Below are 27,992 nucleotides of genomic sequence, written 5' to 3' on the forward strand. Positions count from 1 at the left end.
GAACATAGAATTTGGAACACAAAATTTGGAGCATGGAATTTGGAACTTGCAACATGAAACTCGTAATTTGGAACGTGGAATTTGGAGCACGGAATTTGGAACTTGGAATTGTGAACATGGAACATAGAATTTGGAACAATAGTAGGAAGAGTTAGGAACAGGAGGCAAACTAAAGCGCCCTGCAATCCTCGGTGGTGGAAGGACATGCGCCAAATTGCTATCCGCCTCAGGTCCATCCGCCACTGCATTTACCCAGTGTGCCGTTAGGGAGATATAACGCCCCTGACCCTGCTTACTGGTCCACGTATCGGTAGTTAGGTGGACCATGGCACAGATGGCGTTGCGCAGTGCACACCTGATTTTTTCCCCCACTTGGTTGTGCAGGGAAGGGATGGCTTGCCTGGGAAAGTAGTGGCGGCTGGGCACGACGTACTGTGGGACAGCCACCGACATGAAGCTTTTAAAACTGTGCGTCTCCACCAGACGGAATGACAGCATTTCAAAGGCCAAGAATTTTGAAATGCTGGCAGGGATCGCGGGTGGGTAGGGGGGTACTTCCTCTTCCTCTGAAGTGTTTGGGAAATGGAAAGCTGAACGCTTCCACGGGACATTGTGGAGATGGTTGGTGACCCAGGTGGTGGTGTTGCTGACAGATCGTCTGTTTGCGGGGTGGCAGGTGCCGGTATCACTACAGAGGTGGATGGAGAGGCCGAGACAGCAGCAGAAGAGGAAGCAGGAGGAGTCAGAGACCTTTCTTGGTTTTGAAGGTGTCTACTCCACTGCAGCTCGTGCTTTGCACTTAGATGCCTGATCATGCAGGTTGTGCTCAGGTTGAGAAGGTTTATGCCTCGCTTAAGGCTCTGATTGCACAGGGTGCAAACCACTCGTGTCCTGTCATCAGCACATTTTCTGAAGAACTTCCACGCTAGAGAACTCCTTTGAGCTGGCTTTGGTGCAGTCGGTCCCTTGCTGGATTGGGCAATAGCAGGCGTAGTGTCTAGGACACGGCCGCTCCGCTTCTGCACCCTGCTCCCTCTTCTGCTGTGCTGGTGGATCTGTGCGACCACCGCCTCTTCCTCCAAACTACTCAGGTCACCTGCATGACCTTCATTCCATGTGGGGTCGAGGACCTCATCCTCCTCCACATCATCTTCCACCCAATCTTCACCCCTGCCCTCCTTGTCGGTCTCCACAATTCTGAGTGCCGCAGCAGTTGGCACCTGCGTTTCGTCATCATCGGAGACGTGCTGCGATGGTCCTTCCATGTACTCATCTTGAGAAATAAGTGGTTGGGCATCGCTGCACTCAATCTCTTCCACTTCTGGGGCAGGGCTAGGTGGATGGCCCTGGGAAACCCTGCTGACAGAGTCATCAAAAAGAAATAGAGACTGCTGCATGACTTGGGGCTCAGACTGCTTGCCTGATTTGCAAGAGGGTGAGGTGAAAGACGGTTGGACATTGGCTTCAGGTGCCAACTCTGACCTTTCTGCAGTAGACTGGGTGGGAGACAATGTGAAGGAACTGGAGGCACTGTCAGCAACCCAATCTACTATCGCCTGTACTTCTTCTGGCCTCATCACTTCTAGAGGTGCATGATGCCCTACCAAATACTTCTGCAGGTTCTGTCGCCTACTCACACTTGAGGAAGGTGTTTCACTTGTGCGTGTAGCTGGCACAGATTGACCACGTCCTCTCCTTGCAACAGGAGCTCTACCAGCAGCACCACGACCCAGGCCACGGCCCCTATTTGACGGTCTCTTCATATTTCTGTAATTTATGATCTTGCCCTAGAAAGGTGTTTATTGAATAGCAGAACAAAACAAGAACAGTATCGCACGGGTGTATCTCACAGTCAAATATGCAAACTATGCCGCAATTTATTTTTTTTTACCCCAAAAGGGTGTTTATTAAATAGCGGAATAGAAAAACAGTGTACAAATACAACGGGTGTATCTCACAGTCAAATATGCAAAGTATGACGCAAATTTAATTTTTTTCACCCCAAAAGGGTGTATATTGAATAGCGGAATAGAAAAAAGGATATAAAACGGTGTATCTCACATGTACAAACACAGACTAGGCCCCAATTACAATTTTTTGTACCCTAAAGGGAAGATGAGGAAGAGGAGTAGGAGGAGTTCGGAAAAGGAGGCAAACTGAAGCGCCCTGCAATCCTTGGCGATGGAAGGAGATGCGCCAAACAAATTTAAAAGGTGTATCTCACACGTACCGATACAGACTATGCCGTAATTTAATTTTTTACACTCCAAAAGGGTGTATATTGAATAGCGGAATAGGAAAAATTTTATAAAACGGTGTATCTCACACGTACAAACACAGACTAGGCCCCAATTACAATTTGTTTGTACCCTAAAGGTAGGATGAGGATGAGGAGTAGGAGGAGTTCGGAACAGGAGGCAAACTGAAGCACCCTGCAATCCTCGGCGGTGGAAGATGCGCCCCAAAAGATTGGAAGGTGTATCTCACACGTACCGATACAGACTATGCCGCAATTTAATTATTTTTACCCCAAAGGGTGTAGATTAAATAGCGGGATAGAAAAAAATTTATAAAACGGTGTATCTCACACGTACAAACACAGACTAGGCCCCGATTACAATTTTTTGTACCCTAAAGGCAGGATGAGGAGTAGGAGGAGTTCGGAACAGGAGGCAAACTGAAGCACCCTGCAATCCACGGCGGTGAAAGATGCGCCCCAAAAGATTGGAAGGTGTATCTCACACGTACCGATACTGACTATGCCGCAATTTAATTATTTTTACCCCAAAGGGTGTAGATTGAATAGCGGAATAGAAATTTTTTTATAAAAAGGTGTATCTCACACGTACAAAACACAGACTAGGCCCCGATTACAATTTGTTTGTACACTAAAGGTAGGATGAGGATGAGGAGTAGGAGGAGTTCGGAACAGGAGGCAAACTGAAGCACCCTGCAATCCTCGGCGGTGGAAGATGTGCCCCAAAAGATTGGAAGGTATTTCTCACACGTACCGATACAGACTATGCCGCAATTTAATTCTTTTTACCCCAAAGGGTGTAGATTGAATAGTGGAATAGAAAAAAATTTATAAAACAGTGTATCTCACACGTACAAACACAGACTAGGCCCCGATTACAATTTTTTGTACCCTAAAGGCAGGATGAGGAGTAGGAGGAGTTCGGAACAGGAGGCAAACTGAAGCACCCTGCAATCCACGGCGGTGAAAGATGCGCCCCAAAAGATTGGAAGGTGTATCTCACACGTACCGATACAGACTATGCCGCAATTTAATTATTTTTACCCCAAAGGGTGTAGATTGAATAGCGGAATAGAAAAATTTTTATAAAAAGGTGTATCTCACACGTACAAACACAGACTAGGCCCCGATTACAATTTTTTGTACCCTAAAGGCAGGATGAGGATGAGGAGTAGGAGGAGTTCGGAACAGGAGGCAAACTGAAGCACCCTGCAATCCTCGGCGGTTGAAGATGCGCCCCAAAAGATTGGAAGGTGTATCTCACACGTACCGATACAGACTATGCCGCAATTTAATTCTTTTTACCCCAAAGGGTGTAGATTGAATAGCGGAATAGAAAAAATTTTATAAAACGGTGTATCTCACACGTACAAAAACAGACTAGGCCCCGATTACAATTTTTTGTACCCTAAAGGCAGGATGAGGATGAGGTGTAGGAGGAGTTCAGAACAGGAGGCAAACTGAAGCACCCTGCAATCCTCGGCGGTTGAAGATGCGCCCCAAAAGATTGGAAGGTGTATCTCACACGTACCGATACAGACTATGCCGCAATTTAATTCTTTTTACCCCAAAGGGTGTAGATTGAATAGCGGAATAGAAAAAATTTTATAAAACGGTGTATCTCACACGTACAAAAACAGACTAGGCCCTGATTACAATTTTTTGTACCCTAAAGGCAGGATGAGGATGAGGAGTAGGAGGAGTTCAGAACAGGAGGCAAACTGAAGCACCCTGCAATCCTCGGCGGTGGAAGATGCGCCCCAAAAGATTGGAAGGTGTATCTCACACGTACCGATACAGACTATGCCGCAATTTAATTCTTTTTACCCCAAAGGGTGTAGATTGAATAGCGGAATAGAAAAAATTTTATAAAACGGTGTATCTCACACGTACAAACACAGACTAGGCCCCGATTACAATTTTTTTGTACCCTAAAGGCAGGATGAGGATGAGGAGTAGGAGGAGTTCAGAACAGGAGGCAAACTGAAGCACCCTGCAATCCTCGGCGGTGGAAGATGCGCCCCAAAAGATTGGAAGGTGTATCTCACACGTACCGATACAGACTATGCCACAATGTAATTCTTTTTACCCCAAAGGGTGTAGATTGAATAGCGGAATAGAAAATTTTTTATAAAACGGTGTATCTCACACGTACAAACACAGACTAGGCCCCGATTACAATTTTTTGTACCCTAAAGGCAGGATGAGGATGAGGAGTAGGAGGAGTTCGGAACAGGAGGCAAACTGAAGCACCCTGCAATCCTCGGCGGTGGAAGATGCGCCCCAAAAGATTGGAAGGTGCATCTCACACGTACCGATACAGACTATGCCGCAATTTAATTATTTTTACCCCAAAGGGTGTAGATTGAATAGCGGAATAGAAAAATTTTTATAAAAAGGTGTATCTCACACGTACAAACACAGACTAGGCCCCGATTACAATTTTTTGTACCCTAAAGGCAGGATGAGGATGAGGAGTAGGAGGAGTTCGGAACAGGAGGCAAACTGAAGCACCCTGCAATCCTCGGCGGTTGAAGATGCGCCCCAAAAGATTGGAAGGTGTATCTCACACGTACCGATACAGACTATGCCGCAATTTAATTCTTTTTACCCCAAAGGGTGTAGATTGAATAGCGGAATAGAAAAAATTTTATAAAACGGTGTATCTCACACGTACAAAAACAGACTAGGCCCCGATTACAATTTTTTGTACCCTAAAGGCAGGATGAGGATGAGGAGTAGGAGGAGTTCAGAACAGGAGGCACACTGAAGCACCCTGCAATCCTCGGCGGTGGAAGATGCGCCCCAAAAGATTGGAAGGTGTATCTCACACGTACCGATACAGACTATGCCGCAATTTAATTCTTTTTACCCCAAAGGGTGTAGATTGAATAGCGGAATAGAAAAAATTTTATAAAACGGTGTATCTCACACGTAAAAAAACAGACTAGGCCCCGATTACAATTTTTTGTACCCTAAAGGCAGGATGAGGATGAGGAGTAGGAGGAGTTCGGAACAGGAGGCAAACTGAAGCACCCTGCAATCCTCGGCGGTTGAAGATGCGCCCCAAAAGATTGGAAGGTGTATCTCACACGTACCGATACAGACTATGCCGCAATTTAATTCTTTTTACCCCAAAGGGTGTAGATTGAATAGCGGAATAGAAAAAATCTTATAAAACGGTGTATCTCACACGTACAAAAACAGACTAGGCCCCGATTACAATTTTTTGTACCCTAAAGGCAGGATGAGGATGAGGAGTAGGAGGAGTTCAGAACAGGAGGCAAACTGAAGCACCCTGCAATCCTCGGCGGTGGAAGATGCGCCCCAAAAGATTGGAAGGTGTATCTCACACGTACCGATACAGACTATGCCGCAATTTAATTCTTTTTACCCCAAAGGGTGTAGATTGAATAGCGGAATAGAAAAAATTTTATAAAACGGTGTATCTCACACGTACAAACACAGACTAGGCCCCGATTACAATTTTTTGTACCCTAAAGGCAGGATGAGGATGAGGAGTAGGAGGAGTTCAGAACAGGAGGCAAACTGAAGCACCCTGCAATCCTCGGCGGTGGAAGATGCGCCCCAAAAGATTGGAAGGTGTATCTCACACGTACCGATACAGACTATGCCACAATGTAATTCTTTTTACCCCAAAGGGTGTAGATTGAATAGCGGAATAGAAAATTTTTTATAAAACGGTGTATCTCACACGTACAAACACAGACTAGGCCCCGATTACAATTTTTTGTACCCTAAAGGCAGGATGAGGATGAGGAGGAGTTCGGAACAGGAGGCAAACTGAAGCACCCTGCAATCCTCGGCGGTGGAAGATGCGCCCCAAAAGATTGGAAGGTGTATCTCACACGTACCGATACAGACTATGCCGCAATTTAATTATTTTTACCCCAAAGGGTGTAGATTGAATAGCGGAATAGAAAAAAATTTATAAAAAGGTGTATCTCACACGTACAAACACAGACTAGGCCCCGATTACAATTTTTTGTACCCTAAAGGCAGGATGAGGATGAGGAGTAGGAGGAGTTCGGAACAGAAGGCAAACTGAAGCACCCTGCAATACTCGGCGGTTGAAGATGCGCCCCAAAAGATTGGAAGGTGTATCTCACACGTACCGATACAGACTATGCCGCAATTTAATTCTTTTTACCCCAAAGGGTGTAGATTGAATAGCGGAATAGAAAATTTTTTATAAAACGGTGTATCTCACACGTACAAAAACAGACTAGGCCCCGATTACAATTTTTTGTACCCTAAAGGCAGGATGAGGAGTAGGAGGAGTTCAAAACAGGAGGCAAACTGAAGCACCCTGCAATCCTCGGCGGTGGAAGATGCGCCCCAAAAGATTGGAAGGTGTATCTCACACGTACCGATACAGACTATGCCGCAATTTAATTCTTTTTACCCCAAAGGGTGTAGATTGAATAGCGGAATAGAAAAAATTTTATAAAACGGTGTATCTCACACGTACAAACACAGACTAGGCCCCGATTACAATTTTTTGTACCCTAAAGGCAGGATGAGGATGAGAAGTAGGAGGAGTTCAGAACAGGAGGCAAACTGAAGCACCCTGCAATCCTCGGCGGTGGAAGATGCGCCCCAAAAGATTGGAAGGTGTATCTCACACGTACCGATACAGACTATGCCGCAATGTAATTCTTTTTACCCCAAAGGGTGTAGATTGAATAGCGGAATAGAAATTTTTTTATAAAACGGTGTATCTCACACGTACAAACACAGACTAGGCCCCGATTACAATTTTTTGTACCCTAAAGGCAGGATGAGGATGAGGAGTAGGAGGAGTTCGGAACAGGAGGCCAACATGAAGCACCCTGCAATCCACGGCGGTGGAATATGCGCCCCAAAAGATTGGAAGGTGTATCTCACACGTACCGATACAGACTATGCCGCAAATTAATTCTTTTTACCCCAAAGGGTGTAGATTGAATAGCGGAATAGAAAAATTTTTATAAAACGGTGTATCTCACATGTACAAACACAGACTAGGCCCCAATTACAATTCTTTGTACCCTAAAGGCAGGATGAGGATGAGGAGTAGGAGGAGTTCGGAACAGGAGGCAAACTGAAGCACCCTGCAATCCTCGGCGGTGGAAGATGCGCCCCAAAATATTGGAAGGTGTATCTCACACGTACCGATACAGACTATGCCGCAATTTAATTCTTTTTACCCTAAAGGGTGTAGATTGAATAGCGGAATAGAAAAAAATGTATAAAACGGTGTATCTCACACGTACAAACACAGGATAGGCTCCGATTACAATTTTTTGTACCCTAAAGGCAGAATGAGGATGAGGAGTAGGAGGAGTTCGGAACAGGAGGCAAACTGAAGCACCCTGCAATCCTCGGCGGTGGAAGATGCGCCCCAAAATATTGGAAGGTGTATCTCACACGTACCTATACAGACTATGCCGCAATTTAATTCTTTTTACCCCAAAGGGTGTAGATTGAATAGCGGAATAGAAAAATTTTTATAAAACGGTGTATCTCACACGTACAAACACAGACTAGGCCCCGATTACAATTTTTTGTATCCTAAAGGTAAGATGAGGATGAGGAGTAGGAGGAGTTCGGAACAGGAGGCAAACTGAAGCACCCTGCAATCCTCGGCGGTGGAAGATGCGCCCCAAAAGATTGGAAGGTGTATCTCACACGTACCGATACAGACTATGCCACAATTTAATTCTTTTTACCCCAAGGGTGTAGATTGAATAGCGGAATAGAAAAAATTTTATAAAACGGTGTATCTCACACGTACAAACACAGACTAGGCCCCGGTTACAATTTTTTGTACCCTAAAGGCAGGATGAGGATAAAGAGTAGGAGGAGTTCGGAACAGGAGGCAAACTGAAGCACCCTGCAATCCTCGGTGGTGGAAGATGCGCCCCAAAAGATTGGAAAGGTGTATCTCACATGTACCGATACAGACTATGCCACAATTTAATTCTTTTTACCCCAAGGGTGTAGATTGAATAGCGGAATAGAAAATATGATATCAAAAGGTGTATCTATCTCACACGTACAGACCCAGACTAGGCCCTGATTACTATTTTCTGTACCCCAAAGGCAGGATGAGGAGTAGGAGGAGCTCGGAACAGGTAGGAGGCAAACTGAAACATTCTGCAATCCTCGGCGGTGTAAGATGCGCCCCAAAAATTGGAAAGGTGTATCTCACACGTACCGATACAGACTATCCCGCAATTTAATTATTTTTACCCTAGGGTGTAGATTGAATAGCGGAATAGAAAATATGATATAAAATTGGTGATTTTTCAATAGCACATGTGAACACAGCAGTGTCTTATGTCAGTCAGCTCTGCTGCGGGCTATGAAGGGAAAAAAAGAAAATTCCCTTTTAAGTATTGTAATTTTAAATAGATTAGTACAGACTATGCCACAATTTAATTTTTTTTAACCCAAAAGGGTGTATATTGAATAGTGGAATAGAAAAAAGTGTATAAAATTGAAAATCACTCAATAGCACATGTGAACACAGCAGTGTCTTATGTCAGTCACCTCTGCTGCAGGCTATGAAGGGAAAAAAAAGAAAATTCCCCTTTAAGTTTGTAATTTTTAAACAAATTAGTACAGACTATGCCACAATTTAATTTTTTTAACCCAAAAGGGTGTATATTGAATAGTGAAATAGAAAAAAGTGTATAAAATTGAAAATCCCTCAATAGCACATGTGAACACAGCAGTGTCTTATCACAGTCAGCACTGAAGCAAAAACGCTGCACACAACTGACTGATAAAAATAGATTTTTTTCTCCCTCCTCCTCCTCAGCGGGCGTAACTGAGGGCAAAAAGATTGTGTTCACTGCACCACCCCCCACACAGCAAAATCGATGTAGAACACTGACCCTGCCTATTCTCCAGCCTGTCCCTAATATACTCAATAAGATTGTTCACTGGCACTGCACAACCCCCCACACAGCAAAATCGATGTAGAACACTGACCCTGCCTATTCTCCAGCCTCGCCCTAAAATGCTCTAATAACTCTCCCTGCCTGCACTCCGACCTGACCCTGCATTCTTTTCGGACAAAATTTTTCACAGAATCACTGTCTTTCCTTAATCAGCAGCCAGCACATATGATGTGTGCTCTGTCCCTAAACTACAGCAGAATGACGCAGCGCGCTAGGGTTCTCGAACTTATAAAAACATGGTCACATGCTTCAGATGGCCAATCACAGCTACTAATACATTAGTAGGCATGGCTGGGATGGCTTAAGGCACACCAGTTAAACGCTTGTTGATTGGCTGTTGAAAGCCCGCCATTAAAAGCGCGCCATTACATACAAAACAGGAAATAAAATGACCGAACACAGATTTTAAACCCGAACATACAGTAAAGTTTTCGGGTCCGTGTTCGGGTAGCAAAAATCCAATTATTCAGTACGAACACGAATAATACAGTCCATGTTTGCTCAACACTATTAGTTAAGAAAGGTCTGAAATTGAAAGTTCTAACTAAGAAGGAGGCTACTTTTTTGGATCCCAGTGCATGCAGGACGCCAATCACATATTGTTTGCCAAAGATACATAAAAATGCCCAATCACCTCTGGGGAGACCAATTGTGAATGGCATTGATTCAGTCTCTGCAAGATTAGGACAATATATTGATTTTTTTCTTAAACCACTAGTCAATGAGACCAGAGCGTTTCTCAGAGATACAAAGCACATTACACAGATTTTAGAGTACCTTCCTTCTAGTAGTGGTAGTAGCATTTTGGTCACAGCTGATGTTAGCTCCCTATATACTATTATTGGTCATCAGGAGGCAGTATCTTCAGTAATATGGGCTCTAGACAAATCTGAACTCTCAAATAGACATAAGAAGTTCCTACTACAGTGCTTGGAATTCTGTCTCACCAGGAATTATTTTTGGTATGATAGACAGGTTTTTGTCCAAATCAGTCCAAAAAGTGGCGGTGGGAGCTAGGTTTGCCCCTAGTATGGCAAATTTATTTATGGCATTCTGGGAGGAGGAAACAGTCTTTCTGGACTGCCCCAGTCAATTAGTGTGCTACAAACATTACATTGATGTTCAAGTTAAATAACAATGCTAAAAACATTTCCTTTCTTGGAATATCGATACTGAACTATGTTTTTTCTTGACTTAGAAGTGTATAAAGAAGGTGATCATCTTAGAACATGTAATTTCTTTAAACCCACTAATAGAAATGGGTATATCCCTCTTTATAGTTGCAATCATAAGACATGGTTGTGTATTATTCTGAAGAAACAAAAGAGATTGGCCCACGGGACTTTATATGAGGTATTTGCTTTGTGGCTGGAGATCAATGAAATACACAATAGATAAGCAATATTTGATTTTTTATTGCATTATGTGAACAGGTTGTAAGAGTAAAAATAGTAACACAGTAGCACATGACGTAGCTCAATAGCTAAAATATAAATGATATACAACATGAACAATGTTACATCACATATTTGCAAACATCTTGGTGTAACCACTTAGTTTCAAAAATAGCCTGAATAGTACAGTATATTAGGATTCCATGACAGTAGAATATATAACATCGTGAACTGACGCATTTCGGGAGCAACATCTCCCTTCTTCAGAGATCAATGTATTCAAGATATATCTACAAGAGAACAATATGTTGGAGTATGCAGTAAGGGATTAAAGAATTTGAATAGAAGAAAGTTCAATCAAATAGTGAGGACTCAAAGGAGTACTAAATACTCACGGGTCAATGAGACTCAAATGGGAAAAATTAGACTCCTGTGTGGCAGCGGTATACCGTGTCTGACCCGCGAGCTGAAGGGTCCCAATAGGATAGCAAACCAGAGAGGGGGGTCCATGGCAGGTGGGTAATGAGTATGTAGTAGGGAAATGCACCTTCTAGACCTGTTATATATATAAGTAAAATAGTAGTAAAGATGTGGCACAGTGCTACCAATTGTAGTTGTAAGGGTTCAGCAGCAACTAGGGAGACCAGACACATGTAGCTACACACCAAAACAATATAGATAGCCTTAAAGTAAAATTTATTATAGTGAACCACAAAACAAACACACACAGCAACAGTGAACAAAGCAAATACCAGTAAACAAAAACCAACCCCAAAGACACAATAACTAAAGAACCAACTATCTACAAATATATACACTATACAGGACAAGGGGAGCAGGGTAGCAAGGAAGAGGGCAAACTAGACTGGATGACTGGATACAAGGCAGAGAGCAGGAGCAAGGGGTACAGGATAGATCAGGATCACAGACAACTGGTTCAGGCAGCAAGGAGGCATTCAAAATAGTGACGCGCCTGGGAAAGGGAGGAGCAGCCTTAAATAGCCACCTGGCAGCTGAACACAGTTTGGGTGATCATAGAAGCCTGCTTGCTTCTGGGAGACACCTGCTGGTGGACAATTGAAGTGCAGCATTCAGTCCAGGGCAACACAGTGTCACCAGCAGGGGAACTCAATCCTAACATATTCCCCCCCTTAAGGAGCGGCCTCCGGACGCTCCATAAGGCTCCACCACTGGGGTCTGCAAGCTGACTGGGTACCCCACTGCCAAGGTCTGAAGGCTGGCTGAGAACCACACCACCGGGGTCCCAAAACTGGCTGGGTTTCCTGCTGGTCAGATCCCTAAGAAGTCGCAACACCGAAGGCTTACCATTCTTATAAGCAGCCTGTGTCCCAATGTTGAGACACTGAAAGCTACCCGAATGCTTAATGCCCAAGTCCCTGGTCCATGCAGGTACCCTGACACAAGGGTGTCCCATCACAACTGGACCTCTTCTCACACTGTTAGAGACTGCTCTGTATTTTACCTGCCACTCAGGTCTACCCAGGGCATAGGTTACCCCACTCGGGTCCCCAGATGCACCAGGGATTGCAGAGATGACCCCTGGGTCAGGACAAAGTTCATATGGAACACTGCCTTTTCCCATAGGACCTCTACTACTGGGGCCGTAACAGCAGATGCAGTTCTCATGTTCAGAGTGGATATCTGGACATCCTGGCCTTAGCATAACAGGATCAGCTGGCTGCGAAAAGAACACAGAACGAGCAACAGTAGGGATCTTAACCCACACAGAAAACCCATTTGGGCCACATAACGCTGGAAGTTCAGGAGCCTCAGACATATTAGCAAGTGGGAGCTTAACCCGGTCAACAGAGTCCAGTTTAACAGCAAGGGGTGAATTGACAGAGTCCGGCTGGGCTGCGGCCCCGGTATCAGCAGAGTCCGGCGGGACAGCGGCCCCGGTATCAGCAGAGTCCGGCGGGACAGCGGCCCCGGTATCAGCAGAGTCCGGCGGGACAGTGGCCCCGGTATCAGCAGAGTCCGGCGGGACAGCGGCCCCGGTATCAGCAGAGTCCGGCGGGACAGCGGCCGGCAAGTCACCCGTGGCAGGTTTGGCAACAAACGGCAAGTCCCTATCGGCAGGCGGCAGCATGGAGGAGGACTGGATCCCATCAGCAGGCGGCAGCATGGAGGAGGACTGGATCCCATCAGCAGGCGGCAGCATGGAGGAGGACTGGATCCCATCAGCAGGCGGCAGCATGGAGGAGGACTGGATCCCATCAGCAGGCAGCAGCATGGAGGAGGTCTGGATCCCATCAGCAGGCGGCAGCATGGAGGAGGTCTGGATCCCATCAGCAGGCGGCAGCATGGAGGAGGTCTGGATCCCATCAGCAGGCGGCAGCATGGAGGAGGTCTGGATCCCATCAGCAGGCGGCAGCATGGAGGAGGTCTGGATCCCATCAGCAGGCGGCAGCATGGAGGAGGTCTGGATCCCATCAGCAGGCGGCAGCATGGAGGAGGTCTGGATCCCATCAGCAGGCGGCAGCATGGAGGAGGTCTGGATCTCATCAGCAGGCGGCAGCATGGAGGAGGTCTGGATCTCATCAGCAGGCGGCAGCATGGAGGAGGTCTGGATCTCATCAGCAGGCGGCAGCATTGAGGAGGACTGGATCTCATCAGCAGGCGGCAGCATGGAGGAGGACTGGATCTCATCAGCAGGCGGCAGCATGGAGGAGGACTGGATCTCATCAGCAGGCGGCAGCATGGAGGAGGACTGGATCTCATCAGCAGGCGGCAGCATGGAGGAGGACTGGATCTCATCAGCAGATGGCAGCATGGAGGAGGACTGGATCTCATCAGCAGGTGGCAGCATGGAGGATGGCTGGATCTCATCAGTAGTCAGCAGCATGCAGGGTGGCAGAGTTGTAAGAGCAGGAAAAAAGTTCTGTTCATCTTTAGGCTTACATACTGGAGTACTGTGAGCATTTGCATTATGCTGACCAGAGTGTACTGCTGATGGAAATGTAGTAACAGTACTGGGAAGAATAGAGTGAAGAGCAGCAGAAGTACAGGAAGAGGCCTGAGATGTTGCTATGGGTAACAGTATTGCAGGGGGAACCTCCAATGAATTACATACTGAGGAAGACTGGTTACTGGTGGCAGGGTACTGATCTACAGGTGGTAAAGAACACTCAGTAGCAGCTGTGGTTGCTAAGGGTAACAGAGGAATAGATTCTTGATTTATTTTAGTAGATATAACTTTATGTGGCTCCTCTAGAACAGGGGATAGGATCTCTGACCAAGCTTGTAGCAGAGGGTAAACTAAAGTCAGTTTGTCTTTCCCTAGTTGCCTTTGCTCCATTAAAGACTGAACAGCAGCAATGCAATCTAACAACACCTGCTGTGAATAGGCTGAATACTGATGGAAGAAAGAACCTGCACAATATTTCAGCAACCATCCCAAAAATCCAGCCTGGAACATAGTAAATGGAGGAGTGAAAACATCATGGCCCTGAGAGATCGACTGAAATACTAGTTCAGAACAGACCTGAATTAAAGGCTGAACTTGTCTATGGGAGTATCTGCCCTCAACAGCTAAGGCATTCGCTGTCAGAATGTTTTCCAACAGTTCCTCCTCAGTGAGACTCAGCGCCTGCAACAATGAACGACAAAAATCTTTATCTTCTGCTGCATGCACACGACTAATAACCTGCACTCTAAGCATCTTGACAACAGGAAAATGAAGTCAAAAGCAACTGGCTTCCAGCTCCAAAGTGTAGCTGATCTGGTCGTATTGGGCGTCACTATTATGTAAGGGTTCAGCAGCAACTAGGGAGACCAGACACATGTAGCTACACACCAAAACAATATAGATAGCCTTAAAGTAAAATTTATTATAGTGAACCACAAAACAAACACACACAGCAACAGTGAACAAAGCAAATACCAGTAAACAAAAACCAACCCCAAAGACACAATAACTAAAGAACCAACTATCTACAAATATATACACTATACAGGACAAGGGGAGCAGGGTAGCAAGGAAGAGGGCAAACTAGACTGGATGACTGGATACAAGACAGAGAGCAGGAGCAAGGGGTACAGGATAGATCAGGATCACAGACAACTGGTTCAGGCAGCAAGGAGGCATTCAAAATAGTGACGTGCCTGGGAAAGGGAGGAGCAGCCTTAAATAGCCACCTGGCAGCTGAACACAGTTTGGGTGATCATAGAAGCCTGCTTGCTTCTGGGAGACACCTGCTGGTGGACAATTGAAGTGCAGCATTCAGTCCAGGGCAACACAGTGTCACCAGCAGGGGAACTCAATCCTAACAGTAATGGACATACACAAGTGTATATTAGGTAGGAAGGGCTGGTGTAATAGAGATATAGGGATCCCGAATAGGTGTTGGAGAGGAGAAAAAAAAAAAAAACGCAAAATACAAAAACCACCAAGTGGTTGTGTGATGAAAGAAGAAAAATAATAGGTAACGGTGTACCATGGCCAAAGGCCAAGTTTGTGAAGAGTGACTGAAGTGAGGTCGTGAGTGAAGGGATAGGCTGCTGACCCAAGGAGAGTAAGTATGAGGGGAAAGTGTGGCCGTGAAGAAGGAAGTGGGGAAATATCCCAGTGACCGACCTACCATGTTGATCCGAAGCTGGCAGCAAGCCTGGGACCCTAGCGGGTGAAAACAGATCAGGCAGAGACAGGGCATCTGCGATCTTGTGGAGGAGAGGAACGCTGAAGGCGGACCTCCCGTCCCGCAGATGTAAGAGCACGCAGCAGCGTGGTAATGTCAGTGGAAACATTGACCCACAGCGCTGGAGGTGCAGCATAACGCCGATGTAAAGGTGGACCTGCTCGTCCCAAAGGGAGGGGAGGGGCGGGGACAGTAAGGGGGCGGAGCCTTCCTCTTAATACATCGCAGCTCCCGAGGCTCGAACAATCACCACTTAGCACAAGTGTATTATTCTGAGGGGTCAGTTTATTCGCCTTAGGCGCAACTGTTTCTCAGAATTTGATTTTTCAGGCACAATCTCAAGTTTTAGGGGAAAGGTTCCTTCAGAAAGGATATTGAAAAGAGTTGATCCAGAGGGAGATTAATGCTATAGGTAAACTGGATAGGAAGGGATTGGTCTCTGATTCTAATATTAGGAAAGATCGAAAACATGAGTATAAGATTGTTTTGGATTACAAAATCCAACATAAACAAGTTTGAAAAAATAATTTGTAAACACTGGGATGTACTTAGGAAGGATAGGTTGTTAAGTACAGTTCTTCCCACCCATCCCCAATTCATTTATAGACAAGTCCCTACAGTAAGAGACATGATTTCCCCTGGTGTTATAGACCCACCTGTTCATAAAGAGAATAGGATTTTTTCGATCCTTTCAGGATTTTTTGTCTGCGGGCGGTGCTCAGCGTGTAGACAATCTAAATGTAATATCAAAAAATGGAAAGAATTTCTCGTCCTCCTCTATTAATAAAAAATATCAGATTAAAAATTGAATCATGTGTAGCACACGGGGAGTTGTCTACATGCTGGAGTGTGATTGCGTCCTCCAATATGTTAACAATATAAAAAAGGGACTAAGATCTCACAGTGTCTCAAAACATTTTAGAAATTGTCATGGTAGGGATCCAGGGGGCTGGAGATTTTGGGGAATTGAGAGGGTTAATAGACATGGGGGGAGGGGGGATTTTGTTTGTCACCTTAGCCAGAGAGAATCACTTTGGATTTTTGAAAACAAAGTGATGACTCCTGAAGGTTTGAATGTTGATTTTGATTTGAATTGTTTTACTTCTGGCAAATAATCTTTTGTATATTTTATTCTTAATTTTATTTTTAAAAACATTTTTGCATAGATAGTATTATTGGATTATGTATTTAGTCATTGTTATTATCATCATTATGTATTGTAAAGGATGGCAGTGGGTGTGTGCTCATTTAGGATTTTAGGTAAGGAAGGTCTGATTTTTAGCCATACCTATATTTTATTGTGAATCTGATATATGTTTTTGGAAAAAAATCCTTGATAGGATTCTTTTTTGAGGTTTGAGGCAATTTTGTGTAGCCCCTGCCTATTTTTTGGGTTTCTTTTTATTAGGCTCAGTCAGTTATTCATATTTATCAGCGCTGTCAAAGGTAAATTAGTGAGCGGGCCAGAAGGTTTGTATTCCTTGTGCTGAAACCACTCCGTACTTCAGCTGTGTATGCACTGTGCTGATTATTGCTATGGCAACATGCCTCTTATAAGACAGGATGGGTGACGGTGTAGCTTCACCCCGCTGATGAAGTCCTATTTGACATAGCGCATATGGGGGAGGAGATACACTCGGATGACCTCACCTACTGCCATCCTTGAGAGACGAACATTACTCTGCTTGATGCCTTATAGCTGTTTACTAGCTTTTTAAATGCGAGTAGTTATTCATGTGTCTGAATAAAGCCTAGAATACTTTTAAACGGAGAGAACTTAGATCTTTCTTTGTTACATGTGCCTGTGTGGATCGGTGGGAGATCACTGCTGACTGCACTGATTCAAATTACCCTTAAGGGGACACGCACTATTGACTCCCTGTTAGTTCAGGAGTCCTTTGATTAAGATGAGCAAGCAAGCATCTTAGTGTTGGAGGGATTGTCACGCATATTGTGTGTTTCTGGATTCCTTTTCCCACTCGTGGATCTCTCCTGCTGCTGCTTGAGCTTTGTGGTTCATCATATGATTTTGTGTGGACTCTATAACTATATACATTTTTATATGGATTTTAGATTGGACTGTTTTTTTTTTTTTTTTTTTTCATTTATGACTGCTTTGGAGGTTTTGTGATGAGTTTTAAGGATCAGGATTTATATGTCTGGACTGATTGTTTATTCCTTATTTAACACACTATAACACACTAACTTGCTAGTAGCAATGAACATTAGTCCTGTTCTATCTATCTCTACTCCAATGTCACATTGCAAATGGCTGTTCTGGGAAGGAACCTTTTATAGTGTGCGGTGGGACTATGAGCAATGAGCCATTAATGGGCACAGTCATCATTACTTTCTCCAAATATGGCTCTGACTGTGTTCTGTGCCCTGATCTGGCAAATCCTTCATTGCTTCAGTCAATCAGGGCTTCCAATGCACTGTGCGGTGCGCAGTACATTGTGGGGCGATTGACGGGCCAAACAAATGGTCGAACACCCCCACAATTCAGGCGTTCGCCGAACAGATGCTCTGGTCGAACCGTTCGTCCAACACTACTGGTAAGGGGTAATCTACCTAAAACTGCTATTTCATGTCTGTTTAGAAGTTCATTTTTTTTTTGTACAATTTTCCTTTACATTTACCTTACACTGTGTAGTGCAAGGACTTGCCTAGTTGGATACAATTGAAAATAGTTTAGTTTTTACCTCATATTCAATATTTTTTGGTATATCTAAAGGAAATTTGGACAAGATAAATTGAACATGTATGGCCAGCCTTACACTAACTGCTGTGTAGATGGTGGAAATGATAGGAACCTAGATATAGTGTCTGGAAAAATACCAGGATCGGTTGACCAGAAACACAAACTATTTAGGCTGGCAAGACAGTTCACAAATATGACTAGCCACTGTGGTTTTAACAACGTACTTACACTAAATTTTTTCAAATTAGGCTTTAGTGTTTCAGCGCAAACAATAATGAAATACAAGGTACTTCAGTATGTACTTACAATTTCCAGAAGTACAAATTACAACAATATAAACAACATTATTCAGTACATCTATCAAAACATATCATAATCTATTGCTCATGAGGGGGCTGGGCAGATGTGTTTGCCATGATTAACTCTCTCTATACTGTGCAGACAGACCTTGAGTATCAGTTGTACCTAAATTTGTACACTGTACAGTATATCCTAGGGTTTAGGGGTTAAAGGTGTGGAGGCTGGGTTCCTTGCATTGTAAGGTAATGAGGACAGATTTGGGACAGACTCACTGTAAGATTTTTTTAAAAAAAACCTCGCAGTCAGCCATTTTTTTTAAAAAACATTGTTTAGGCATGCTGCGTAAATGACAACACATAACAAACATACAATGTTTTTTTTTCCTAATTTGACTGCAAAAGTGGAAATACATTTTAAGGACATTGCAATTCACATCAAGATTTTTGGGAAAAGTAAGTAAAGTTGAACTAATCCTTTACTTACACCCTATAAACATAGAAGAACGAAGAAAGAAAAAGACCAAGTGGTCCATCTAAGTACCAACTGGTGTTCACCAGAGCTCCTGATGGTGGAGATGGATTTTGCTACGTGTTAATACCAGACTGCGGTCCTCAGGATTGCCCTACCAGGAGGTGAGCAAGCTGGAATCCAGTATTGGATATGCAGGTAGGGATCAAACAAAAGCATAGTCAGTAAACAAGCCAAAGGTCGATAACAAGTAGTTGCCGTTTGGGATCAGGCAGAAGTGTAGTGGAGGAACAAGCCAAGGGCCGATAATGAGTAGTACCAAAATATAGATGGCAGCAGGGAAGACAGGAGTGAGATACTGGCTGGAAAAAGCACAATAATCTGGCACACATGAATTTCAGAGACACGGCTTAAATCAGGAAGTTCATGGAGCAGAGAGTTCAGCGTTCAAGAAAAACAAGGTTCCAGACAGAATCATTCAAGGAATTGTCTAGGGAACAGTCTGCATTCCAGGTAGCACAGCAAAAAAAAAGACATTGCCTGAAGCAAAGATTTCAAGTTCAAATCCAGGCCCTGACAAATTCACTTTCTGTTGATAGGCGAGCTACATCTGCCTGATTTGTGAAAGATAGCACTGAAAACTAGTTCTGAGAGATATAATGTACAGTGCTTTTTCCTTCAAAGAAGTAGATCCATGATGAAAATTTACTATGAGTGGACCTTTTTCTGGTCCTAGGCTGCTACCTTTCTAATCCTAACAAAGTAAGTGCTCAGCAGTCACTTCTCTGATGTATACTGGGGAGTGCCTAGTACAAACATTTATTTTACCTAAAGCTCTCTTTGAAATGGTTACTGTAGCTAAGATCATCAAATACAACCAATGTGTTCTGGGGGGAAAAAGCCTCCCCCTTCTTTTATCGTGATTCTATTAAAATTGACTGCTCAAGCCCTGAAGACGGGGGGGACTTTTTTCCCTGAAATGCTTTGGGTGCATTTGATGATCTTAACTAGAGTTGAGCGAGCACCTGGATGTCCGGGTTCGGCGGGTTCGGCCGAACTTGAAAAAGAAAGTCCGGGTTCGTGACCCAAACTTAACCCGAACTTTACCCCAATCCTGAACCCCAATGAAGTCAATGGTGACCCGAAATTTTGAGCACTAAAATGGCGCTAAAAAAAACATGGAAAGGGCTAGAGGGCTGCAAATGGCAGCAAAATCTTCTTAAGAGCATGGCAAGTGTTCTGCAAACAAATGTGGATAGGGAAATAACTTAAAATAGCATAAAAAACATAAAAATAAAAAATTATCATCTTGATCTAGGAGGATGAGGCCCATATGGAGTAGGAGGTTGAGGTGGCGGTGGATGTGGCGGTGTAGGTGGAAGCGGCAGTGGAGGAGGACGAGGCAGCCAACACTGGTTTTTGTTTTTAATTTTAAATTTCTTTTTACTCTAGGGTACACCCCAAAAGAGTGAGAAAAATACAACAATGGCTGGGTAAGACCGGTATACATGTCTATTCTGCACAAGGTACAGACAAGTCCTGAGGGATCCATGCCTGGTTCATTTTAATGAACATGAGCTTGTCCACATTATCTCTGTGCTTGTCTGTGATAACGCCCCCAGCCATGCTAAATACATGTTCAGATAATACACTGGCTGCAGGGCAGGCCAGCACCTCCAAGGCGCAAAGGGCAAGCTCAGACCATGTGCCCAATTTGGAGACCCAGAAGTTGAAGGGGGCAGACCCGTCATTCAGTACGTGTATAGTACGTAAGAAACGATAAGGAACTGTATATGGTATATGGCAAGGAACGGTGATGGCGGCAGGGTTTTTTTTTTCCCCTTCTGGGTTGAGTTTGGCCTTGGAAAAGGTATGTGTCCCTGGTTGTGGGCCGGGCTCTCACAAAGCTGTCTAAGTTCTGATGCCTTCTGGTAGGGACGGGGCTGCACTGGTCTTGCCAGGGACCAGGATTCTGAAAAGCCTGTGGTGTATGTGCCCCTGGAGTAGCAGTCCAGGGGTGCCATAATTCACGGTGGATGGCAACACTCCAGGGGTGCCATAATTCACGGTGGATGGCAACACTATGAGTATAACGTCAAGGACACTGCACTTCCTACACACGTTTTTCACACCTGCCTCTAGGGCCGGGCCTTTTGGTCAGGAGTCAGGACCAGAGGAATTTTTTTTATATCCCTTTCCCCACTTTTATTTGTTGTGTGTCTCACGTTTTGTGTTTTTTATTGTGGCGGTACACTTTATTTTGCACAGCGTGATTAGAAGGGTGTAGGTCCTTGGGCCTGTCCCTGAAAGTCTTGGGAGGGGGTGGATATGGCCTTCTGGCTTGGTTCGCCCTCTCTCATGGGGTCTCTCTACGGAGAGCCCCACCTAGTACTTGGGGTGGTCTGTTTCAGCAGACCTCCTAAAGAATGGGATTGCCTGGTTTCGGCCAGGTTAGCCAGTTTAAGTATCCCAGTCCCTGTCAGTAGCCTTGCGTCCCTGGGGATCAGGGTCAGGGACCATGTGTACACCCTGTGCACTTTTTGTGTTTCACTTTTTTGGTGTGCACTTTTTTATGCACCCACCGGGTGATAGTCTGAGTGTGTTCACACACCCCACAGGCTTAAAAAAAACAAAAAAAAGCTGGTGGTCCTGGTTGTTGTGGCGTGCTGACAAAGCTTTTCCACATTTCATAAATGCTAACCCTGCCTCCTGAGGTGCTGGTGGTGCCCTGGCTGCGTTGGCGACCTCTCCTCCTCTGCCTTTGCCTTGTGCTTCCACTGTGCCCCCACTGTCAGGTGGGAATCAAGTGTAGTATCTGTTGTTATCTGTTATCTGGGTGCCACCCTGCTGTGAACATGGTTCCTCCTCATCCATCTCCTCCTCCTCATCCTCCACCTCATCATCCTCCAAAACTGTGCCCTTGCTGGACAATTGTGTACTTTCCGTTTGTGGGTGCAGGAACCCACCCTCGGAGCCACTTGTGAATGACTGCCCTGAAAGCCTTGGAAATGATCACTGCTCTGGATGCAGAGGCGGTAGAGGATGAGGATGAGGAAGCGTAGTAAGAGGAGTTAGTAACAGGAGGCAAACTGAAGCGCCCTGCAATTCTCGGTGGTGGAAGGAGATGGGCCAAACAAATTTAAAGGGTGTATCTCACAGTAAGATAATGAGCAAAGGCTGCAAAATTATAAATTGTCCCCTAAATGGGTGTTTATTGAATAGCAGAATAGAACAACAGTATCTAAAAGGGTGTATCTCACACGTACAGATACAGACTAAGCCGCAATTTAATATCTTTCTTTCCCCTAAATGGGTGTTTATTGAATATCAGAATAGAATCACAGTATCTAAAAGGGTGTATCTCACACGTACATATACAGACTAAGCCGCAATTTAATATCTTTCTTTCCCCTAAATGGGCGTTTATTGAATAGCAGAAGAGAACAACAGTATCTAAAAGGGTGTATCTCACACGTACAGATACAGACTAGGCCGCGATTTAATATTTTTTTCCCTAAATGGGTGTTTATTGAATAGCGGAATAGAACAACAGTATGCAACGGGTGTATCTCACAGTAACATATGCAGACTAGGCCACGATTTAATTTTTTTCCCTAAATGGGTGTTTATTGAAAAGCGGAATAGAACAACAGTATCCAACGGGTGTATCCCACAGTAACATATGCAGACTAGGCCGCAATTAAGTTTTTTTCCCCTAAATGGGTGTTTATTGAATAGCGGAATAGAACAACAGTATGCAACGGGTGGATCTCACAGTAACATATGCAGACTAGGCCGCAATTTAATTTTTTTTCCCTAAATGGGTTTTTATTGAAAAGCGGAATAGAACAACAGTATCCAATGGGTGTATCTCACAGTAAAATATGCAGACTAGGCTGCAATTTTTTTTCCCTAAATGGGTGTCTATTGAATAGCGAGATAGAACAACAGTATCCAAAGGGTGTATCTCACAGTAACGTATTAATGAAAATTTTTTATTTTTCCCTTTAATTGGTGATTTTTGAAGAGCAGATTAGAACACAGCAGTGTCTAAAGGCTATATCCACAGTAACATATAAAGGAGAAAATGAAAAAAAAAAATGTTTTCCCTTTAACCGCTTGCCGACCACCGCACGACTATTTACTGCGGCGGTCAGCCCCTCACAGGCAAAGCGACGTAGGGCTACGTCGCTAGCCTGTGAGGCTCTAGGGAGCAAATGCGCGCCACCGGAGGCGCGCTCCCGCGCGGTCATGGACCCCCCTGCGCGTGTGCCCAGCGGACCCAATGTCCGCCGGGCACACGCAATCGTCCGTTACACCGGAAGAAAGGCAGGCGGCTGATGTAAACAAAGCCGCCTGTCATTCTTCCCTGTGTAAGAATGGAGATCAGACGGTTCTACTATGTATTCTTACACTAGTAGCCACAGCCAATCACAGTTAGAAACACGCCCCTAGGACACACTTAACCCCTCCCTCTCCAGTACAGTTAACTCCTTCACTGCCAGTGTCATTTTTACAGTAACAGTGCATATGTATAGCACTGATTACTGCAGTAATGTCACTGGTAACCCCAAAAGTGTCAAAAATGTCAGTCAAGGGTCTGATCTGTCCACTGCAATGTCGCAGTCCCGCAAAAAAATCGCAGATCGCCTCCATTACTCATTAAAAAAAACAACAAAAATGACAAAAATCTTTCCCTTTGTTAGTAAACACGATAACTTTTGCGCAAACCAATCAAAATGATTCAAAAAATCGCACAGGTGATCAAATACCACCAAAAGAAAGCTCTGTTTGTGAGAAAAAAAGGACATCAAATTAGTTTAGGTACAGCGTCGCACGACCGCGCAATTGTCCGTTAAAGTCACGGAGTGCCGAATCACAAAATAGGCCCTGATCAGGAAGGGGGTAAAATTTTCCGGGGCTTAAGTGGTTAAATTGGTGATTTTTGAATAGCAGATTAGAACAGCAGTGTCTAAACGCTGTATGTCACAGTAAAATATGAAAGAAAAATTTTGATTTTTTTTTTAAAAATCCAGATTAAGCAGACACATATGCACTGAGCTTGCATTACATGGCCGCTACACGCCGCACGCCGCACACCGCCCACCTAACAGGTGTGATACTGTTGTTGTTCTATTCCGCTATTGAATAAAAACCCATTTGAACGAAAAACTGAAAAATAATGATTTTTTCCCTAAAAGCTGAAAAATAATTATTTCCCCCTTAAATTGGTGCTTTTTGAATAGCAGATTAGAACAGCAGTGTCTAAACACTGTATGTCACTGTAAAATATGAAGGAAAAAACGTTTTTTTTTTAAATCCAGATTAAGCAGACACATATGCACTGAGCTTGCATTACATGGTCACTGCACGCCGCCAACCTAACAGACTGATAAAAGTTATTTTTTTCTCCCTCCTCCTCACTGGGTCAGGGCAAAAAGATTTTGCACTGCACCCCCACACAATAAAATTGATGTAGATCGCTGTTTGAAAGAAGATTCTTCCTATTCTTTCCCTGAAAGAAATCTCCATCCTGCCCCTACAATAATCTCCTATCTCTCCCTCAGTAGCATCAGGAACTTCTCCCTACAGTAGTTAGAGCAGAGTGATGTGCGGCACTACGTGACTCCAGCTTATATAGAGGCTGGGTCACATGCTGCACTGGCCAATCACAGCCATGCCATTAGTAGGCATGGCTGTGATGGCTTCTAAGGGCACACTAGTTAAACGCTTTTTGATTGGCAGCCCTGCAGCTGTTGAAACCGCACCATTAAAACCACGCCAAAACATGAAATAAATTACTGAACAACGGACTGTATCCCGAACATACAGTAAAATGTTCAGGTCCGTGTCCGGGTACCGAACACCCAAAAGTCCGGTATGATCCCGAACAATACAGTCTGTGTTCGCTCAAACCTAATCTTAACCATTAAACACTTTAAAAAGTTAAATTAAATTTTGTACCAGACACTCCTCAGTGCACATCTAAGAATTTACTACCTCTGCCAGAAGTCTGTCCTAAGTATCCACTATTCTTCAGTAAAATAATATGTTCTAAGGCTAGTCTTGAACTTTCTGCCTGCTAGTTTGAGGTCATGTCCCTGTGTTCTTGATCCTAACATCATATTGTAACTACTCCCCACCTATAACTTATTTAAAGTTTTCAATGTCCCCCATTTTCCTTCTATTTTTATAACTGTATATATTAAGATCTATACTGGGAAAGATATCCCAAAGGATGAAACCCACAGCTAGAACCTGAGGTGTGCAGGTAAGTGCTGGGGTGAAAGGACAAAAGAAAAACCAGAGTGTGAGTAAGAGAAGAGAATAGAAGAGGGGAGAAGAAAAGAGGGAAGGGGGGGAAAAAGGAAGAAGATGAAAAAGGGGGAAGGAAAGAAAGGGGAAAGTAAAAAGGGGGAAGGAAGAGGGGAACGGAACAGGGGAGGAGGGCAGGAACCAAGGAAGGATAGGGCAGGGGAAAAGGGAGACAAATGAAGATAGGAAGGAAAATGGGAGGGCTAGTGGGACTTTTAAGGTACCAGATAATTCAAAATGATAGATACATGGTTAAAAACTAGAAATATTTATTAACATGACATCTTTAAAATCAAAAACAAACAATACAACATTGATACATGTATTTTGACATATACAAGAAGAACAAAGTGTGAGACATAAGGCAGTAAATAAATGATGAAGATGAGTGGGTCCAATGATGAACATCAGACCAATCCCGACATGTTTCGCGGGCAACAGTGCACCGCTTCTTCAGGGGAATAAGAACATATCAGTGTACAGTGCCTGTATAATACAGCGACAACAAACATTTGTTATTGGTTCAAATACATCTATGTATAACATCAAACATAAAGTGCATGCCAATATGGAACATCAAGATGCATCCAAGACCGCCACCATAGAGAGATCCACTACCAGACCAGTTGGATAGAAAACTCCCCAAAGAAAACGGTGAGATATGAGGTAGATATGAGGTAGGATAAAGATGTAAGTATAGTAAACTGAAAAAACCTCCACCGCCAAGAAAAGAGGAGGAAGGCAATAAAGAAAAACCTGTATATAAGGCTAGCATATATACCTTATTCAGTGTCTGAAATAGACACGTTTATATAGTCAAAAATGAGCGGGGTTAAAAGCAGGAGGTATCAAGTATGGCGGCCAAGTTGGAAACCACCACGCGGGGTAATGATCTGTTGGGATGGAAATCAAAAAGTATACCTGTAATCCAGAATCTATAAAGTATATCTCCATTAGGTGATTGAAAAAAATGGGTGGAAGGGAGCTTTACCTGCAAAATGGAAGATAAGCCCTTCCTGGTAAGGATAGCTTGAGATCTAGATAAAGCCCAAGTATGGGCTATTATACTTGTATCGCTCGGTCAGGGGGGGAATAAGACCAGCCGTCAAAGACTTCTATATAACATTACCGAAGAGATGAAAAAATTCAGGAGTTAGAGAACCCATCTATCACCAAGTAACAAAGGCACCAGTGTAGTCAGAAATTCTTACCCGCGTGGGACCGCCATACCCACACACGCCAAATCCTGAGTGAGTGTATGAGGCGTTTGATCCCACCTAATATGGCTCTCAACCCAACGCCACGCTGCGCATGACGTCATGCGCAACGTGGGCGGGTCAGGTCCTCAACTGCACGCGCATCTGGGGAGGCGCATGCGCAGTGTCGTTCTGATCGGGCCACAGACGGCAGCCCGGAAACGGCCACAACAGCGCCGGACAGAGAGGAAACATCCGGCCAGCGATGTGTGAGAGGACCACACATCCGCTGGGACGTCTGAGGAGCACACCACCCAGTGGTCAGAGGGGAAATCACAAGGGTGGATAACGTCCTGGATGCAATTCGGTTACCAAAAAGATCATGGCATGCATATGCAGAAAAACACCAATCGACACAATTAAGAAATAGGATGATAGCAAAAGACACCTATTAACATTTATGTAGAATATAGGGTTACAATCCTAAATGTGAATAATCGTTATAGAAGAAACTTATAGGGAACAAGAAGTCCCCCTTAGTTTCTACAAATGGATACCCTGTTATGGAGTACAAAGATCCTCCAACACATGGGAAAATTAACACCACAAAAGTAAGAAATATCGTAATTTTAAATGCTGCAGCAATTTAGGATATAAAATCTCGGAGAGACACAAACTCAGGAATTTAAATATAGAAAAAAGCAGTGTTTCCAATAATTGGAATAACTGACAAACTTACCATTCTCCAGAGTCACATCTGCGGTGTCGCAGGAAGTGGATGGTCCAGGAACATGTTGTGGGCAAAGTGAAGGCATGGACGCCCAGCAATTCATATCGATCGGACTCAAGGGTATTCCAGAAATATAGATAGAAAAGGAGGAGATAAGGGAAATAGGCAATGGGGAAAAACCTTTTTAGCCCAGAAATGGTTTATAAGTCAAAACCTTGTTGATCCCAGGAGGTATAATAGCCTCTAGGGATTCTATCCAATACGATTCCCTTTGTAGGATCCGTTTGTCCCAGTTTCCCCCACGGGGATCCTGGGGGATGACCTCCAAGACAAAGAACGAAACCATGGAGTTATCATACTTATGGCAGAATGCTATGTGACGTGTGACGCTCGTTTGTATGGTACCTCCCTCAGAATGATAAATATGGTCATCTATGCGCTTGCTCAATTTCCGAATGGTTTTGCCGACATAAAATGCCCCACAGCGACAACTCATGAGGTAAATGACCCCCTGAGTGTCGCAGTCGGCATAATGTCTGGACTGAAACCATTTCCCACTGGGCAAGCGGATACCTGTTCCAACTTTTACCCAAGGTCATTTGTCACAAGACCCACAGCGGTATGTACCTTTTTGGGGACCTGCATTGGTAGATTCTTTGATATAATAACTTTTAGTTAAACAGTCCCTGAGGGACATTGATCGTCTAAATACCAGACTGGGTCTGGCACTTAGATATTTGTGAAGGGTAAAGTCTTGAGTAAGAATCGGCCAATGACGTATCAGGATCTTTCGCAAAACATCATCATGTGCAGAGTACGTGGTAATAAACCTGACACTTTTATCATCTTTTTTTGAGGTGGTTTTGTATAGCAAATCAGCTCTCGAATAGGTAATGGCCCTATTGTAAGCCTTCCTGAGCAATGTCTTAGAATATCCTCTGGCAAGGAGTCGCTCACGAAGCAGGCCAGCTTGGACATAAAACCTGGCCTCTGTGGAACAATTCC

The sequence above is a fragment of the Pelophylax lessonae genome (assembly GCF_965119305.1).
Source record: "Pelophylax lessonae genome assembly, chromosome: 4".
NCBI lineage: Eukaryota > Metazoa > Chordata > Amphibia > Anura > Ranidae > Pelophylax > Pelophylax lessonae.